A 15,678-nucleotide genomic window follows, 5' to 3' on the forward strand; every position below is an offset into this window, starting at 1 on the left:
TAGCAGCAGGCTTGGCAGAGGCAGAGAATGGTTGGAGCTGCTGAGGACGTTTGAGGTCTTCTCAAGCCAGAGCATTCTGTGGCTGCAGGGCTGTGTGGCAGGCCCTGGGCAGCACAGAAAGCAGAGAGCCCTGCCTCAGGGCCAGGGTCATGAGCAGGCATGGCAGAGCTGCCCCCAGCTCTCCTCAGGCATTTGGGGAAGCATCAAAGCCACACCGCAGCTGCAGAGCTCTCCGTGGGATCACTCCAACCATCTCTCACTCAGCTTGGATGCATGAAGCAAAGCAAAGCTCCTGTCAGGGCAGGCTGAGGAGAGACAGTAGCACTGCAGCCCCCCCTCAGAGGAGAGCACAGCTCAGCTCCCCCCTGCTCTGCTCTGAGCCCCCAGGAGGCAGCAAGAAATCCCAGGGTTTGGCTTGTCAGACTTGGCAGCCTCTCTGCTGCTTCTCTCTCCTTTCTGCCTGGCAGACAGAGATGCCAAAGGTGCTGGGCAAAGGCCTCTGCAGGCTGATGGCTCCGGGGTGCCCCTTGCACCCCAGGCAGAGCGCAGCTGGGAGCAGCACAAACTCAGGCAGGAGCTCGGTGGAGGCACTGCAGGTGCTGGGTGAGCTGCACCTCTGCCCCCTGCCACCAGCCCCTGCCGGTGGCACTCAGCCAAGCCCCAACTCTGTGTGGTGTGCTGAGGGGGCCCTGGGGGGGGCTGGGGGTGGGCACGGTGCCCTCCCGTGTGTGTGATGTGCTGAGGGGGCCCTGGGGGTGGGCTGGGGGTGGGCTCGGTGCCCTCCCGTGTGTGTGGTGTGCTGAGGGGGCCCTGGGGGTGGGCTGGGGGTGGGCTGGGGGTGGGCTGGGGGTGGGCACGGTGCCCTCCCGTGTGTGTGGTGTGCTGAGGGGGCCCTGGGGGGGGCTGGGGGTGGGCTGGGGGGGGGCTCGGTGCCCTCACCTGTGTGTGATGTGCTGAGGGGGCCCTGGGGGGGGGTTGGGGGTGGGCACGGTGCCCTCCCGTGTGTGTGATGTGCTGAGGGGGCCCTGGGGGTGGGCTGGGGGTGGGCTCGGTGCCCTCCCGTGTGTGTGGTGTGCTGAGGGGGCCCTGGGGGTGGGCTGGGGGTGGGCACGGTGCCCTCCCGTGTGTGTGATGTGCTGAGGGGGCCCTGGGGGGGGGCTGGGGGTGGGCTGGGGGTGGGCACGGTGCCCTCCCGTGTGTGTGGTGTGCTGAGAGGGCCCTGGGGGGTGGGCTGGGGGTGGGCTGGGGGTGGGCACGGTGCCCTCCTGTGTGTGTGATGTGCTGAGGGGGCCCTGGGGGGGGCTGGGGGGGGGCTGGGGGTGGGCACGGTGCCCTCCCGTGTGTGTGGTGTGCTGAGGGGGCCCTGGGGGTGCCCTGGGGGTGGGCACGGTGCCCTCACCTGTGTGTGATGTGCTGAGGGGGCCCTGGGGGGGGCTGGGGGTGGGCTGGGGGTGGGCACGGTGCCCTCCCGTGTGTGTGATGTGCTGAGGGGGCCCTGGGGGTGGGCTGGGGGGGGGCTGGGGGTGGGCACGGTGCCCTCCCGTGTGTGTGGTGTGCTGAGGGGGCCCTGGGGGTGTGAAGCTCTGCCTGCCTCAGCCTTGGCAGCAGCTCACACAACGAAAGCGCCTCATGAGCTGCAGCGCACTGAGCTCTCCCTTGATGTCCCCAGGAGGGTGTGAATGGAGGGAAGCAGCCCCGGCAGGGACCTGCTAATTAGCTGTGCCAGAGGAATGCTAATTAGGAGAGCGCTGAGCGGGAAGGGCACACCGCGGGGTCAGCCCAGGCAGCCTCCCCCGGTGCCTCCCTCCTGCCCTGCAGGAGCAGCCCTAGCCCGGGGCAGCTCCAAGGGGGTCTTGGAGGTGCTGAGACTGGCAGGGGCTGCCCGGGGAGGCTGTGGCTGCCAGCCCTGTGCCCAGCTCTCCCGGGGCTCTGTCTGCCAAGGCCCTTTGCATTCCCTGCTCGTCTGGCAACTGCTGACACTTGAGAGGTGCCAGGGCTGACAAACCCACAATGGTTTTCTAAGTAAGGAGAGCAGACAGGGCCTGGGAGGGAGAGGGAGATTAAAGCTGAGTCAACAGCCTGGAATCAAAGTTTTCATGAAGTGGTAATGTCAGGAAAGGTTTGCAAGGCCTAATGGAGGGCTTGAGTGCCAGGAAAGCCCAAATGAAGTTTGCTCTTGTGCCTCCTGGAGCCTCACATGAATTTATCAGGGCTTGGAGCAGCAGAGCAGCAGCTCAGAGCCTGCAGCCCAGGGAGGGCAGCAGCACTGCCAGCAGCAGCACTGCCAGCAGCAGCACTGCCAGCAGCAGCAGTCCTGGGGCAGGAGGAAGCTGAGCTCAGCTCACAGCCCTCCAGCCAGCAAAGGGAGGTCCCAGGTGTACCTGAGGGGTACCTGGGGCTCAGCTCTGGGCAGCACACACCTCCAGTGCTGGGTCCAGGTCTGGGCACCCCAACACAAGAGAGCTGTGGAGGTGCTGGAGCCAGGGCAGAGCAGGGCAAGGAAGCTGGGGAGGGCCTGGGGAAGGAATCTGATGAGCAGCAACTGAAGGAGCTGGGGAGGGTTAGTGTGAAAGAGAGGAGGCTGAGGGAGAGCTCAGTGCTGCCTGCAGCTCCCTGCAAGGAGGTGGTGCAGAGGCTGCTGCTGCTCTCTGCTCCCAGGGCAGCAGTGAGGGAACAAGAGGCAATGGCCTCAAGCTGAGCTGGGCAGCTTCAGACTGGACAGGAGGAAACCTTTTTCCCCTCAGGAGTGGTCAGGGCTTGGGATGTGCTGCCCAGGGAGGTGGTGGAGTGCCCAGGCCTGGAGGTGGTTTGGCTGTGGTGCTTGGGGCTGTGGGTTTGGGCTGAGCCTTGCAGAGCAGGGCTCTGGGCTGGCTCCTGAGGCTCTGCTCCACCCTGGGTGTTCCTGGGATCCTGTGCTTCTGTGTGGCCTCAGAGCTGTTGTGTGCACTGGCTGCATGGGGAGGCTGTGAGCTGCCATCAGCCAATCGTCAGTGCTCCTCCTGCCAGGCTCAGAGAACCTTTCCACTCTTGGGCTTGGAAGAGCCTTCCAAGGTCATTGAGTCCAACACCAACCCAGCCCCACCATGGCCACCACACCACATCCCCAAGTGCCATGGCCACAGCTCGCCTCAACCCCCCCAGGCACCTCCCTGGGCAGCCTGTGCCAGCCCCTGACCACCCTGGCAGCAGAGAGCCCCTGGGCAGCGTGGAGAGCTCGGTGCTGCCATGCTGTGAGCAGTCAGGGTGGCCCTGCACAAAGGGCACCAGGATCTGGTTGTAATTGCTCTGTTGGTTTGTTGCCTTTGACTCTTGAAGAGGAACAGTTGTGTAAGCTGCCAGGAGGGTCCCAGGAGAGCAGCCCCAAGCCTGGCATCACCACCAGAGAGCTGTGGCACTGAGGAGCAGCTCCTGCTCCTGCCTGCCCCCAGCAAAGCCACTGCTCTCAAACCTCCCTCAGCCTGTTCCTGTACTTCCTCATCATGCCCAGAGAGCTGACACCCTGACCACTGCCAGCCTCGGGTGATGCCCTCTGAGGGCTGCTGGCTGCTCAGCACTTCTCCCCCACCTCAGTTAGTGGAAGGAGAGGAAAGTGTTGGCACAGCCTCTGGTGCCAGCAGTTTCCTCACACCCAATCTGAATCTGCCCCTTGCTATCTTGCTCCATCCCCCCCAGTCCTGTCCCTCCCTCACCCCCTCCAAAGTCCCTCCCCAGCTTTCCTGCAGCCCCCTGCAGATCCTGGAAGGCCACAAGGAGGTCTCCTGGGAGCCTTCTCCTCTCCAGCCTGCACAACCCCAACTCCCTCAGGCTGTGCTCACAGCAGAGCAGCTCCAGCCCTCTGCTCCTCCTCCTGGCCCTGCTCTGGACACCTTCCAGCCCCTCCAGATCCCTCCTGGAACAGGAACTATTGACAGTGAGGATTGCCCCAGCCCAGTGCAGAACCTTCCTCATGCTCTTTTGAACCTCATGAGGTTCACCTGGGCCCAAGCTCCCCAGCTTGTCCAGGCTTGGACAAGAACCAAACCCTTCTGCCCCCCTACAGCCCCTGACCCTTTTCTCCAGCCCCAGGAAGTGGTCCCTGCCCCACTGGGTCAGTGCCACACAGCTGAGTGTGCTCACAGAACCCCAGAGCAGGCAGGGCTGGGAGGGACCCCAAGGCTCAGCCAGCCCCAAGCCCCTGCCATGGGCAGGGACACCTCACACCACAGCAGGTTGCTCACAGCCACCTCCAGCCTGGCTGCAAACACCTCCAGGCAGGAGGCTTCCTGGGCAGCCTGTGCCAGGCTCTCCCCACCCCTTCCAGCTGCTGGGGAGGGATTGCTGCTGCTGCCTGCTTCCCTGCCAGCCCCCCCAGCCCTTCTGTGCTGCCCCAGCGGCGCTGCCACTCTCCTGCAGCTGGGTAATTGCCCAAGACACTTCTCAAATCACTTTGGGAGGAGGTTTGATGAAACCAACTGGATGGAAATCAAATTTCAGCTGGTAAGAAATTGAAAAGGAAGAAAGGAAATGTTTATGGAACAATTTTCCTTGCTCCCTCAAACACTGGAAACGGCTCCTGGCACTCATGAATTATTCATTCCCCTTTGCCCTCTTCTCCTCTCAGGGCTGCAGGCTCTGCAGGAGCAGGGGGGCTCCCTCTGGGGGGCTTCAGCTTGCTGGGGATGGGCAGCAGCTCTCCCTGGCAGCAGCACAGGCTTGTCTCTGCCTTTGGGAGGGAGTCTGTCCCTCCACATCACTTCCTTGAACCCTGTGTCCAGCTCTGCTGTCCCCAGCAGCAGAAGGACTCAGAGCTGCTGGAGAGAGCCCAGAGGAGGCCACAGAGATGCTGCCAGGGCTGGAGCAGCTCTGCCCTGAGCACAGGCTGAGGGAGCTGGGGCTGTGCAGCCTGCAGAGGAGAAGGCTCCAGGGGCACCTCAGAGCTGCTGCCAGCACCTGGAGGGAGCCTGCAGGAAGGCTGCAGAGAGACTTCTGCTGAGGGGGTCTGAGCCAGGCCCAGGGGAAGGGTTTGGAGCTGAGGCAGAGCAGGGTCAGAGTGGAGCTGAGGCAGAGCAGGGTCAGAGTGGAGCTGAGGCAGAAGTTGCTCAGTGTGAGGCTGCTGAGCCTCTGGCACAGGCTGCCCAGGGAGGCTGTGGCTGCCTCCTGCCTGGGGGTGCTCAGGGCCAGGCTGGATGAGGCCTTGGCCCCCCCAGGTCTGTCTGGGAGGTGTCCCTGCCCCTCGTGGGGGAGTTTTAGCAGATGCTCTCTGAGGTCCCTCCCAGCCTGAGCCACTCTGTGACCCCAGGGGCTCTCATTTGGGCATTCTGAGGGCCCAGTCCTGTGCACAGCAAACACTGTCTGTTGGTGGCAGGAAGCCATGCAGGGTGGGAACAGGCTGGTCTTGGGACCTGCAGTGGCTGGAGAGCCATCCCCAGAGTGGTTAACTTGGCTGGGAGGTGCCCAGCATGAAGGGGGAGCAAAAGTCACCAGCAGAGCAGCAGTGGCTGAGGCACTCCTGCAGCTCCTGAGCTTGCAGCACTGCCAGAGGTGAGGTCCAGAGGCCTCTGGGGGGGAGGCAGAGCCACCCCTCTGCCCAGTGCTGTGGCTGACAACCAGCAGGGGATCTCCTGCCGGCCCAGGAGGACACATCCCCAGCTGGGAGGTGAACTCCTGCCAGAGCTGAATGGGGAAGATGGGCAGGAAACAGAGCAGGGACCTCTCCTGAGAGGCAAGAGCCATCATTGCACCATGAATTAGGTGGAGGTGCTCAGGCAGGTTCCCAACCTCTTCACAGATGAAGTGGAGGCAGTTACCAGGAGTGCAAGGAGCAGAGTGGAGTGCAGGGGGAAATGGATCCCCATTGATTTTGAATTAGGAGTTATGAAGCAGGGAAAATTGATAGAAGAAGCTCCACTCACCAGCTCAAGTGCATGACCTAGAGAGGGAGGAGGCAGCTGAAGTGCTCTGTGAATGGGGAGGGAAGGAAGCAGCCAGAGGTTTCCTTCAGAGAGGGACAAGCTCTTGAGAGGGCAGAGTGCAGCAGGGGCCCCTGGGCTGCCTTTGTGCAGGGTGCTCAGGGGGTGCTGAGCAGCTCAGCAGCAGCTGGCAGCTGGGGCAGGCTCTGGGTGAGGGGCAGCAGGGCAGGGCTGGGGAAGGAGCCCCGGGAGCACCCCTGGCCAGTCTCAGGATCGTTGGGCTTGGAGAAGCCCTCTGAGATGCCCCAGCCCAGCACCAACCCAGGCCCACCACGGCCACCAGAGCCTGGCCCCAGCTGCCACACAGCTTGCTCCAACACCCCCAGGGATGGGCCCTGCACCACCCCCTGGGCAGCCTCTGCCAGTCCCTGCAGCACTCTTGCAGCACAGAGACTTCTCCTCCTCTCCAAGCCAAGCCTCCCCTGGCACAGCTGCAGGCCACTGCCTCTCCTCCTCCCACCTGAGACTGGGGAGCCTTGGAGGTGAGTGAGCTCTGGGGAGCTGTGGACAAGAGGCTGCAGGATGTGTGCAGGCGGCTGTGGGGCCCCCAGGGTGCCCACAGCACAGCAGGGGACGAGGTTCAGCTGTCCTTGGTGCAGCATCCCTCAGGGCAAGCTTTGGTCTGGGCAGCACTTCCCAGCCTGTGCCTGCAGCAGCCCTGGGCCAGCCCTGGGCGGCTGTGGAGGAGCTGTCCCGGGTGGGTGGCAGTCAAAACCCCAACTGCTTCACAGCCCCCTGGAGCCCCCAGAGGAAAGGCTCTGGCTGTGCTGTGAAGAGCTGCTCCAAAGTGGGGGCAGGAGCCAGCCCAGGGCTGACACAGCTCTTGGGCTCCAAAACCTAAACGCTGTGAGTTTGGGCAGAGGTTGGGACTGGAGGGGAGGAAGGAATTCTCCACAGGGAGGGTGGAACAGGGTGCCCAGGGATGCCCCCTCCGTGGAGGTGTGCAAGGCCAGGTTGGGTGAGGCTGTGATGCAGTGTGAGGTGTCCCTGCCTGTGGCAGGGGGTGGGAACTGAGTCATCTTCGAGGTCCTTTCCAGCCCCTTCAAGCAGGGACAGGGAAGGGATGGCTGCCGAGCGGAGTGGGGGGTGGCAGGGGAAGGGCACAGCCTCATTTCAGTGGCTTCCTGTGGTGGAACAAAGGGCAGGGGACACAAACTGGAGCCCAGGAGGTTCCACCTCGATGAGAGCAAAACCTCTTCGCTGTGAAGCCCTGGGGCAGCTGCCCGGTGTGGAGGGAGAGCTGCTCGGATTCGGCTCGCAGCGAAGCTTCCAGGACCAGCAGGGGAAGACCTTTGCTGGGTTACCCAGCAGGGGTCCGCAGGCTCAACGGCGGCAGAGGTGACACCTCCTGAGTGGCCTCTCCCTGCTGCCGCAGGCGTGACCGAGGCACACAGAGCAGCGCACCGGCCTTGGAACCCCCCCGGCCAAGCTCTGCCCAGCTCCCCCCCTGAGCGAGTGTCTGCATCCCCCCGAGCCACAGGCTCAACGAAGCTGCCTCTGGCTCGAGCAGAGGCAAATCCTCTGCTGCACTGCAACACCTGCAGGGGAGCTGCAGGCTGGGCAGGGACTGCTCAGGAGGGGCTGTGGGGAGAGCACAAGGAGCAAGGGTTGGGAACTGGAGCAGGGCAGGCTCAGGTTGCACAGCAGGAGGAAGTTGTGCACAGGGAGGCTGGGGAGACACTGGGACAGGCTGCCCAGGGCTGGGCTTGAGGCTCCATGCCTGGAGACATCCAAGCTCAGCCTGGCTGTGTCCCTGTGCAGCCTGCTGCGGCTGGAGCTGTCCCTGCTGCCTGCAGGGGTTGGGCAGGATGCCCCTGGGGCTCCCTCCCAGCCCAAGGCTCTCTCTGGAGCTGTGCAGTGGCTTCTCCATGACTCACTGGAGGAGCAAAACGCCATCACCATCATCATCATCACCATGGCCTAAGCTCTGTGTTTATTTCTGCTCTCTGCCCTCCCAGGCAGCTCTTGAGTTACTTCTCTCATTAGCTCTCCCTCTCCTGGAGCGTTCCTGACCTTCCTCTCCAGAGAGCAGAGCACAAACGAGAAGCTGCTGGGCGAAGGCGATGCCATGGACGCCGCCCTGGGAGCCAAGACAAACAGGGACCCAAAGCTCTGCTCTTAGGGCAGCAGCAAAAAGGCTTTTCCCTCCCTCAGGACTTGACAAATTTTCTTTATTGCCAAAATTGGCCAAAAAAAAACCCAATAATCCCCAAATAAACAGAGAAGGAAGAAGACAAAAGCAAAACCAAAGCAGTGTGAGCAGAGGCTGCTGCTGCCCGGCTGGGCTCTGCCCAGCAGCGTGGCCAGGAGGGAGCAGCTGGCTCCAGCTTCTCATTCAAGTGGTTGTTAACTCCAGAGGAATCACAGAATGGGCTGGGAGGGAGCTCCAGAGCTCAGCCAGCCCCCTGCACCCAGCAGGGACATCCTCCCCTGGAGCAGGCTGCCCAGAGCCCTCTCCAGCCTCCCCTTGAGGCATGGAGCCTCAGCCACCTCCCTGGGCAGCCTGCTGCAGTGCTCCAGCAGCCTCCTGGGGCAGAACTTGTTCCTCACATCCAATCTCAGTCTGCTCTGCTCTCCCTTCAAACCATTGCCCCTGGGGCTGTCCCTGCAGGCCTTGGGGAGCAGAATCCCCACACCAAGTGCCCTGCTCCCATCTAGCTGTGTGAGCTCAGCCATGGGGCAGGCCTGAGCCAGCACCAGCCATGGTCCCCAGCCCAGCAGCCACCCTCATGCTGCTCCTGGCTGTGCCACTTGGGCTGCTGGTTGCTGGGTCTGACCTCCAGGGACACCCAGAAGATGTTCCTGAGGGCAAAGCCTCACCCAGGCTGCCTTCCCCTTCCTCAGCACTGGCTGCCCAGGCCTGCTGAGCCTCCACACCTCCTGTGCCAGCTCTTCCACACTGCAGGCAGGCAGGGAGCACCTCTTGTGCAGGGCCCCCGGGTAGGGGTTCCCCTGGGTGGCTGCAGCAGCAGAGGGCAGGGTGCTGGATGGATCCTCCTCACAGCTGCCTTGAGACCAAAGCCCTGGGTGAGGGCTGAGTGTGCAGGGCACAGCCCAGGCAGCAGGAGCTCAGCTGGGAGCAGCAGGAGCTCAGCTGGGAGCACAGAGCAAGCAGCCTGCTGGCAGGTTGGGCAGGAGGTGTGGAGCAGAGGTGCAGAGGAGCTGGCCCTGGCTCTGCTCTGCTCTGCACAGCTTGCTCTGCTCTCTGCTTCCTCCAGCTCTGGGATGGCTTTTCACTGAGAGGCAACTGAAAGCCACCCTGCAGCCTGGGGAGGCAGTGCCCTGACAGCTCCTCTGAACCTTTCTCAGGGGCAGGGGCTGGCAGCCTCTGCTCCCTGCTGGGAAGGCAGCACAGGCACTGGAGCCCGTTCCAGGCACTATAATTGCCCAATAAAAGCAGGTTTCTTCCCCATCCAGTTGAATTAGTGCCTGCAATATGTCTGAGAGCTTTATAGCCCAGTTAATTGTAAGGCAGTAACAGGAGGGGGCATTATGGCTTGGGAGAACACAACTTGCATCTGTATTTAATGGTAGGGAGCCATAAGAAGCCTCAGCTCAGAGGAGCTGGAGTGCCCACAAACAGCAGCAGCCCTGCCCTGCCCTGCCCTGCCCTGCCCTGCTCTACCCTGCCCTGCCCTGCCCTGCCCTGCTCTGCCCTGCCCTGCTCTGCCCTGCCCTGCCCTGCTCTGCCCTGCCCTGCCCTGCCCTGCCCTGCCCTGCCCTGCTCTGCCCTGCCCTGCCCTGCCCTGCCCTGCTCTGCCCTGCCCTGCTCTGCCCTGCTCTGCCCTGCTCTGCCCTGCCCTGCCCTGCCCTGCCCTGCCCTGCTCTGCCCTGCCCTGCCCTGCCCTGCCCTGCCCTGCACAGCTCTGCCCTGCTCTGCCCTGCCCTGCCCTGCTCTGCCCTGCCCTGCCCTGCCCTGCCCTGCACAGCTCTGCCCTGCTCTGCCCTGCCCTGCCCTGCCCTGCCCTGCACAGCTCTGCCCTGCTCTGCCCTGCCCCTGCCCTGCCCTGCTCTGCCCTCCCCTGCCCTGCCCTGCCCTGCACAGCTCTGCCCTGCTCTGCCCTGCCCTGCCCTGCCCTGCCCTGCACAGCTCTGCCCTGCTCTGCCCTGCCCTGCCCTGCTCTGCCCTGCCCTGCCCTGCTCTGCTCTGCCCTGCCCTGCCCTGCCCTGCTCTGCTCTGCCCTGCCCTGCCCTGCTCTGCTCTGCCCTGCCCTGCCCTGCTCTGCCCTGCCCTGCCCTGCCCTGCCCTGCCCTGCTCTGCCCTGCCCTGCCCTGCTCTGCCCTGCTCTGCCCTGCTCTGCTCTGCCCTGCCCTGCCCTGCTCTGCCCTGCCCTGCCCTGCCCTGCCCTGCTCTGCTCTGCCCTGCTCTGCCCTGCCCTGCCCTGCTCTGCCCTGCTCTGCCCTGCTCTGCTCTGCCCTGCCCTGCCCTGCTCTGCTCTGCCCTGCCCTGCCCTGCTCTGCCCTGCTCTGCTCTGCCCTGCCCTGCCCTGCCCTGCCCTGGCACAGGCACAGGTGGGTGCCAGCATGCAGCAAGGCTGATGCACACAGGGTGCTCTGGCAGGGCTGCCAGCCAGGGGAGATGGTTCCTCGGGTGTCTGCTGGCAGCAGGCTCAGCTCCGGGTTGCACCATGCTGAGCAGACCCAGGGGCAGCTGCCAGACCCAGGCCAGGGGCTGCCTGAGCTCCCTCCTGGCTCCTCTGCTCCTTGTGCTGCCCCAGAGGGTCGCAGCTGTGCCCAGGCTGGGAGCAGGGTCGGCGTTGTGCTGCCCACAGCACCTCCCTGCGGGGCTGGCTTTCAGCACCAGCCTGCAGCTGACGGCTGGGAGCTCTCCCCAGCAGCTCCCGTGGCGGCAGTGCCTGGACACAGAGGCTGCAGGAGCTCTTGCAGGCTGAAAAGAGACCTCTCCAGCCGTGGCCACCACCCGGTGGGGCTTTTGCCCTTGTCCCAGAGCATCCCAGGGGCTGAGGCAGGGCAGCTGCACCTAAGGGACAAGCTTCCCTTCCTTCTGAGGGCAAGGAGGGATGTGGTTGCAACCAGAGCTGCTCCATGAGGCAGGAGGGTAACCAAAATCATCTCAAAATGTGCTGCCACCTGTCCCCCCCCAGCAAACTCCCCCTCCCCACATCTCCTGCCCAGAGCAGGCTGGGGAGCAGGAAACCACCGGGCAGGACCCGGCAGGACGCAGAGATGGATGTCCCGGCGCTTGGCTGAGCAGGTGAAGCATCAATAAAGCTTCTCCCAGGGCAGGACACCGCTTCAGACACAACAGCTCCCTCCAGCAGCCAGCCCCGGCCGGATTTACAGCTCCCCGCGCTCGTAAACGTCGCCCCGCCGGTGATGGATGCGGGGGCCGCGGAGCGCCCCCCGGCTCCGGAGCCTTCCTCCTTTCTCTCCTGATCTTTTACAGCAGCCATAAAGCAGCTGCTGATTAGTGACGGCTCTTAAAAGTTTAGGCAAAACCGCTGTGGAAATCAGCTCGAAGTGCCGAAGCCTCCCCGAGAGCCGAGCGGCTTAGCCCTCCCCTCCCGCCGAGGTCACCGCTCCGACGTGCGGCCCCTGCCGAGCCGGGGTCCGCCTGCAGCAGCAGCAGCTCCGGGCAGCGCTGCCAGCACCCCCGGCGAGGGACCAGCCCTGCTCCGTGCCTCGAACAGGGGCGTGCCTGTGGCCTCAAGTCCCAGTGGCCAGGAGGTGCCAGGGGCATGCAGGGTCACAGAGCCAGAGAATCAATGGTCCAGCCCAGAAGGGACCGCCAGAGGTCATCCAGTCTGACCTCCCCACACTCAGCAGGGACATCCCCAACTAGATCAGGCTGCCCAGGGCCTCACTGAGCCTCCTCATGCTGGCAGAGGTGTAAGGGACAGGGCAATGGTGACCATCACCACCTGGGCCAGCAGGGCAGAGAGTCCTCTCCAAAGCATCACAGGGGGCTGCTGTGATTCCCATGGGGACCTCCCCTGCAGTGCTGTGGCCAGCTCTGGAGCCCCCAGCACAAGAGACCTGGACCTGATGGAGAGGGTGCAAAGGAGGCCACAAGGCTGCTGCCAGGGCTGGAGCAGCTCTGCTGGGAGCACAGGCTGAGGGAGCTGGGGCTGTGCAGCCTGCAGAGGAGAAGGCTCCAGGGGCACCTCAGAGCTGCTGCCAGCACCTGAAGGGAGCCTGCAGGAAGGCTGCAGAGAGACTTCTGCTGAGGGGATCTGAGCCAGGCCAGGGGGAAGGGTTTGGAGCTGAGGCAGAGCAGGGTCAGAGTGGAGCTGAGGCAGAAGTTGCTCAGTGTGAGGCTGCTGAGCCTCTGGCACAGGCTGCCCAGGGAGGCTGTGGCTGCTTCCTGCCTGGGGGTGCTCAGGACCAGGCTGGATGAGGCCTTGGGCAAGCTGGGCTGGTGGGAGGTGTCCCTGCCCCTGGCAGTGGGCTTGGAGCAGATGATCTCTGAGGTCCCTTCCAGCCTGAGCCCTTCCCAGCCTCTCTGTGCGGGACAGCTGGAAGGATGGACAGAGGGTGGACAGAGCAGGTCTGGCTGGGGAGCAGCTCTGGCATTTGGGGCACATTTCCCTCTAGGTGCTAACCAGTCTTGGCTTTCCTTCCCACTCCCCCAAGCGTCTGCAGGGCTGAGCAGCCCCAGGGGAAGAGCCCCCCCAGAGCTGGCAGCTCCCCGGGGGGAGGAGGCTGCCTGCTCCTGCGGGATCGCTGCCCGGACCATCTGTCCCGCGCCGGGGCTGGGCTCCTGTCCCCCCCCGCTGCTCCTCTCAGCAACAGAAGTTAGAGAGGATTTATGGGAGCACTAAACTCACATTGAGCACATTTGAGAGAGGAACAATTTATTCATCAAAACCACAGCTTCATTTTATCTGCAATTATCCTGCAGCTAAGGCCTCCTTCAGCGAGCAGTTGGCTGAGCAGGCAGCAACTTTTTATGCCTCGACCATCTCGTTTTGACATTCCATCACCACAACAAATGCAGCAGGACACAGCCTACCCAGGCAGCACTGGGGAAGTTCCCTGGCTGCCTTTTTTCCTTCCAAAGTGCTGGAACTGGGAGGTGGAGTGGGGGCAGCTCCTCCAGCCTTGCTTTCTGAGCAGGATGGGAGGAGGGGCTGAGCATCACATGAGGCACAGCCACCACCGGCGGCATGGCTGATCGGGCTTGAAGGAAAGACAGCGTCCAAAAAAGACAGCTGGCTGCACAAACACAAACCTGGGGAGCTCGTGGGGGTGAGCTGCCACCAGCCAGAGCCCCCCAGGAAGCATCCTGAGTGAAAAAGAAACACGAGCTGGGGACTGAGCTGCTGGAGAGCAGCACAGAGGAGAGGAACCACCTCCACAGCTGCTCACTGGACTGCACCCAGCACACCAAGATCTGCCTGGCACTGGGGAGCCCACAGCTGGCTGCAGCACTCTGGGTCCCTCCTTGCTGGTCCTTACAGCACAGCCACCTCTGCAGGATTTGCCTGTGCCAGAGCCAGGCTGTGGGAGCTGTCTCTGTCCTGGAGAGAAGCTCATGGCCATGGCTGTCCCTGCCTCTGCCTGGCCACCAGCACGGGGCCAGGCTGGCAGGCTGCTGTGCTGCTGTAGCATGGCTGAGAGGACACGGGAGCCTGGGAAAGGGCAACCTGGGCCAGCCCAGGGGCGGCCCTGCAGGCCCCAGGAGGGAGCAGGCAGCAAGCAGAGGTTGTGCAGCAGCAGCCAGCAGCAGGCAGGTGGTGCTGAGGAGGTTTTGCCAAGCCCGCCCTTGACACCGACTCCCAGGCACGTCCCAGGGAGGATTTACTGCTTCAGATCCCTCATAAATGCCAGGTCAGTGTGTGATGGATGGGCTGGGAGCTCCTCCCAGGATGCTCTCCCCAGCAGCTCCAGCGACTGTCCCTGGGAGCAGCAGTAAAACGCCACTGACGTCCGGACTGGGATGCGGCACAGGGAGCAGAGCCTGCCGAGGGGCTCTGGGGGGAGCCTCGCGTTAGCCAGGGCCACTCCTGCGTCCCCAGGTCATCACCTCCTTGGTGAGCTTGCCAGGACCACCCCCCCTACCCAGTACCTGCAGGGGGCTGCAGGAGAGCTGGGGAGGGACTTTTGACAGGGGCTGGGAGTGCCAGGATGAGGAACAATGGATTGGAGCTGGAGGAGGACAGATGGGGACTGGAGATGAGGAGGAAATCCTTGGCAGTGAGGCTGGGGAGACTCTGGCACAGGCTGCCCAGGGAGGCTGTGGCTGCCTCCTGCCTGGAGGGGTTCAGGGCCAGGCTGGATGAGGCCCTGAGCTGCTGGGCTGGGGGGAGGTGTCCCTGCCCATGGCAGGGGGCTGGCACTGGATGATTCATAGATTCATAGAATGGTTTGGGTTGGAAGGGATCTTAAAGATCACCCAGTGCCAGCACAAAGCATTCCGTGGTTCTGTGATCTTGGGATGAGTGAAAGGATCTCTTTGCTTCCAAATACACCTTCCTCCCCCAGGCACCACTGCTGTCTGCAGAGCCTGGGCACCCCCAGTGCTCCAGACCGCGGCTGGGACACCTTCTCCACACACGACTTGAGCCTTCCCAGGGAGAGCTGAAGCGCCCAGGCTGCTGAGGAAGGCAGGGGGCGGCTGGGCCGGGGGCTGGAGCAGCCTGAGGCAGTGACCGTTCCGGGGCTGGCCCAGAGCCTGGCCGGGGGGATGGACACAACCGAGCGAAAGTGGAAGGAGATGCAGGACCATTGCGAGCACAGGGTGGCACCAGGTGCCCGCTGACCAGCCCTGACTGCGGGCACAGCCTTCGGCCAGACGCCGGCGTGCCCGGCGGCTACCGGACGGGGACCGGCAGGCACCGGCGGACAGCGGAATGCAGAGCGAGGGGGGCGCAGGGGGCTGAGCGGCGCGGGCTGGGCGCCCCCAGCACGCCCCCGGTACTGACATCGGGACCGGCACCAACAGCACCGGCACCCGCTCCCCACCCCCGGTGGCAGCCCCGCGATCAGCCCCGCCGGCCCCGGCAGGGCAGCCGTAACCTCCCCGTAACCTCCCGGCAGCGGGCGGAGCTGCAGCGCCACCCAGCGGCCGCCAGGCGCTACCGCCCCCCGCAGCCTCCCCTCTCCCACCGGCAACCACCGGCCCCTGCGCAGCCTGTTGCGAAAGGACAGGGAGTGAGGAGCCGAAAGAGAGAGATTCAGCCTGGAGAGAAGGGAGAAATGTTCGACGCTGAGGGTGGGGAGAGCCTGGCGCAGGTTGCCCGGAGAGGTGGCTAAAGATGAGCCAGGATGTGCCCAGGTGGCCAAGAAGGGCAGCAGCATCCTGGCCTGGATCAGCGATGGCGTGGCCAGCAGGAACAGGGCAAGGATCATCCTCCTGTACTGGGCACTGGTGAGGCCAGCCCTCGAGTACTGGGGTCAGTTCTGGGCCCCTCACTCCAAGAAGGACTTGGAGGGGCTGGAGCACATGGGTGGTCCCTTGGAGGTCCCTTCTGGCCTGGACTGTTCTGTGACTCTGTGGCCCAGGCAGACAGCAGCTGCAGGCTGCCTCACCACTTCCCCCCCCGGGCTGTGCCTGCTGTGGTCGCAGTGCTGCTGGGAGGATGAGGACCACAGGGCCCCCGAGCAGCCCTCTCTCCACCTCCAGGCTGCTCTAAGGGGTCAGAACCCCTTAGCCCTGCAGGGTCGGCTCTGCTGCTCCCCTCAGGGTCCTTCATACGGGATGGGCACCACTCCAGGTCTTCCTTGGCACCTCCATAGCTCTCCTGGGGCATCTCCAAGGGCATGGGGC

Source organism: Melanerpes formicivorus, unplaced genomic scaffold (assembly GCF_026170545.1).
Source record: "Melanerpes formicivorus ecotype bairdi unplaced genomic scaffold, bMelFor1.0.p_v2 SCAF_60, whole genome shotgun sequence".
NCBI lineage: Eukaryota > Metazoa > Chordata > Aves > Piciformes > Picidae > Melanerpes > Melanerpes formicivorus.